This window comes from Palaemon carinicauda, chromosome 27, assembly GCF_036898095.1.
Source record: "Palaemon carinicauda isolate YSFRI2023 chromosome 27, ASM3689809v2, whole genome shotgun sequence".
Lineage (NCBI taxonomy): Eukaryota > Metazoa > Arthropoda > Malacostraca > Decapoda > Palaemonidae > Palaemon > Palaemon carinicauda.
The window spans coordinates 47,258,893-47,262,777 of NC_090751.1; the positions used below are offsets into that span (position 1 = coordinate 47,258,893).

A 3,885-nucleotide genomic window follows, 5' to 3' on the forward strand; every position below is an offset into this window, starting at 1 on the left:
TCATGCTTCAACATATATTCTATTTCCTTATTGACTATATCCATTTTAGTGGGATTTAGTCTATAAGGGCTTTGTTTAATTGGTGAAGCTTCTCCTACTACCACATCATGTTCAATTAAACTAGTCAATCCGGGAGAGTCTCTAACCAAATCTGAAAAAGAATGAATTAAACCTTCCATTTCCCTTCTTTGATTTAGATCAAGATGCTTTCAGATGCTCATCCAACCCATCCAAACATTGCACATTCTTAGATAGAGCATCCGAAGGTACTTGATTAATTATTTCCTCAGATCCATCAGGAAGCACCTCTGCCACCAAAGAAATCGAATTATACCACGGTTTCCAAAGTATCAGATCTACTAGAGACATAAGGTTTCAGTCGGTTAATGTGAAAAATTCGACACTTTCGTTTGGTCCAGGGAGCTTCTATTTCATAATTAAGATCGGATAACTTCCTCATACACCTTCCAAGGCCCCTTATACCTGGGTTCAAGAAGTTATCCGAATCAGTACCCAACACCAAAACTAATTCCCCAGGCTCAAACGACCGTGCTCGAGTTTTCTTGTCATAATTACTTTTCATAGCAGCCTGAGAGTTAGCTAAATTTTCTCTAGCAAACTTCCAAGCACTAGAAAGTTTTTCTTTAAGGTTAATCAACAAAATCACCCACGTTCGTCTCCTTTATTTGATCGGACTCCAAAATTTCATATAGAATTTCTAAAAGGACCCCGTATTTTATGTCCAAAGACTAACTCAAAAGGAGCCACGCCCGTGGATGAATTTGGATGACTCCTGAGAGCTAAGAGAGCAAAAGGAAGACCCTTATCCCATTCCTCTCCATGCTCATAGCAAAATCTCCTTAAAATTGATTTAAGAGTCTGATGGAATCTTTCCACCACTCCCTGACTCTCTGGATGGTAAGGAACACTAGTAGTGTGCAGAATGGCCAGACCTGCACACTTACTTCGAAATTCCTTACCAGTAAAATTAGTTCCACAATCAGTTTGTATCTTACGAGGGATTCCATACCTCGAAAAGAAAATTACCAACTGGTCAAATACAGCCTTAGATGTGATTTTCTTCATGGGAATGGCTTCGGGAAATCGCGATGCCCGATCCATCACAGTCAGTAAATATACAAAACCTGTTTTTAGTTTTAGGCAGGGGACCTACTATATCAACTACTAGCTCACTAAATGGCTCGCCAATAGCTGGTATAGGATATAAAGGTGCTTTTACAATTGTCTGATTAGGTTTACCTACCACTTGGCACACTGGGACATTCTTTCACATATTGTTTTACTGACGATTTCATTCCTGGCCACCAAAAAACATTTAGCTAACCGACGGAACGTCTTCCAGACACCAAAATGACCAGAGAATTGCATCATCATGAGATATATTTAATATTTGTCTCTGAAAGTGAGAAGGCACCACTATTTGCTCAATACGAGATATTTGGTGATCATTAGCAACCAGGGGACGACTCACCCTATATAACAGGCCCTTTTTTACCCAGAATCGAGGCTTTGTCAAGTCAGAAGTATCACCCAAATTAAAACTATACTCTCTTTTCTGGGCTTCAATAAAAGCTGTTCGATCCCAATCTGGAATTATATTATCACTACTTACTACATTACTTACTACTGACTCGGGTCTTCCTACATCTACATCTACCTCTAAACTACTCAAATTTAACTCTTCATCATTATTTAATAAGTCTGCAGCTCTTGCTGCAGCTCTAGTGGTAACCGCCAACTGGACACTTATTGATTGACAATATTGGAAATAATTCCTGGCCATCACTATTAACCATATCATTTCCTAATATGCCATCAATACCAGCTATAGGAAGACTCTCAACAACGGCCAACTCGATCTTTCCATAATACCCAGGGAATGACAACATTACCTCTGCTAAAGGAGCCGAAACTATTGTGTTCGGGAAACCTCCCAGAACAATAAAGTTCCCTGAATACTTCACCAAACCCTTCAAACTGCTTTCCAGCACTAACGAACGAGCAGACCCTGTATCTCTCAAGAACTTAACATCAATAATGACAGAATTATATATTACTTTACCAGGCCATATGTATTTATCATACTTCAGTCATTCCTGTGGATTATTATTTCCATCCCCAGGCGTACAATTACTACCACTATCACTACTAATTATGGGTAATTTTACGTCAGGAGATGTACTTGGCATTAAAGCCACAGGATTATTTTTTTGAAGATAATCTGTTCTGGCTTGACATTGAGCTTGGAAATGACCGGGTTTCTTACACCAGAAACAAGTCTTCACATTATTGTTTCTCGTTCCAGTACTACCTCCATTGGAAAATACACGAGTACCAGGTTTACCCGTGAATCTTCCATTGTTACTAGCATGTAAATTATTTTGAACCACTGAATTCTTAGGCTTTATATTTATCACCTCTTACTCCTTTATGAAAATTCGCTGACTCTACTACATTATTACTTTTATCTTTGCTGACGAAATGCCGGAACCTGTTCTATGAGTCAAGACAAATTCGTCAGCCACTTGAGCTGCCTTACCTAAATTAGTGACCTTCACTTCTTCCAAATAAATTCTTAGTTCTTTGGAGCAAGATTTCTTAAACTCCTCTAAAAGCATTAGTTCTCTCAAGGAAGAAAAAGTGACAACTTGACGACTTTTCAACCAGTCGTTCAAACTGTTCCTCCTTGAACCTGGCAAATTCTACATACGATAAGGAAGGATGTTTATTAAAATTTCTAAACTTTAATCTGTATGCCTCAGGGACCAAATCATACGCTTTTAAAATTAGTGCCTTTACCTTGTGATAATCCCTGGCTATCCCTTCCTCCAAGGCATTATATACCCTGATTGCCTTGCCTACCAATTTACACTGGATTAGCACCGTCCACATCTCTGGTGGCCAAGACAATCGTGTAGATACCCTCTCAAAGGCCTTGAAGAATTCTGGAACATTTCTTTCATCGAAAATGGGGACCAATTTTAATGCAGCTCCAATATTAAACCTTTCAGGCTGGCTACCTCGTGGGGTACTAAATTGGTTTGGAGCCCCCTGTAACCTAGCCATTTCCAAATTAATGTTGGCCATCTCTATCTCATGCCTCCTCACCCTCATCGTTCTCCGCATGTTCCAATTTCAACAACTCTATCCTTTTACAAATTAAATCATATTCCTGAATTTCCTTGGAATTAGAATTTTACAGGAACAGTAGGAACTGGTGGCCCTAAATTCTCTTCAGACAAGAAAGGGTTTTGTGGATATATTTCCCTTTGGCAGCAAATTGGCCGGACCTTCATAAATAACTCCAGTCTGAGGAGGATCATCAAATAACGAAAAACCTGCACCACCACTAATGCCATTATCATCTGCAACTACCCTATCATCATTTCCTAATTCACTACCTCTACACTAATATTTTCACCAAGTAACCCTTCAGCCTCAGCCAAACCTTGCATGACACAGTTCTTTACCATTATAAGCAATTTCCTCTTTGTATCAGTCCCTTTGAAAGGAATACCCAACCATCTAGCACAACTAACCAGATATTCCTTACCTAATATTGGTAAATGACTAATACAGTCGGCTGACCCTAAGAACTCTGCAGGACTAAACACAAAGTCTTCTAAATTAGCCATAGTGATAGGAGGGAAAGGTATTTCCAAAAGAAAAAATAAATACTATAACCCCCACTGAGGAGCGTTCCAAAGTCCCAACTACTGTGTACACCCGAGCGCAAATCCTGGCAAGGTCGCCAGATTGTTATGGCCGTATTTACTGCCGTAATTTCAAGGGTTCTTTTTATTCAGAATTTGCGGTCAGTAAAAATGTAACACAGCAACTCGGGAACAAAAGAAGAAACACCTC

General features: G+C 39.4%; 1 protein-coding gene across 1 annotated transcript in view; it reads right to left on the reverse strand.

The window, feature by feature from the left end:
* The window catches only part of LOC137620890 (G-protein coupled receptor GRL101-like), a 404,630-nt gene that overhangs the window by 10,295 nt on the left and 390,450 nt on the right, over positions 1–3,885 (reverse strand). The window lies entirely within an intron of this gene.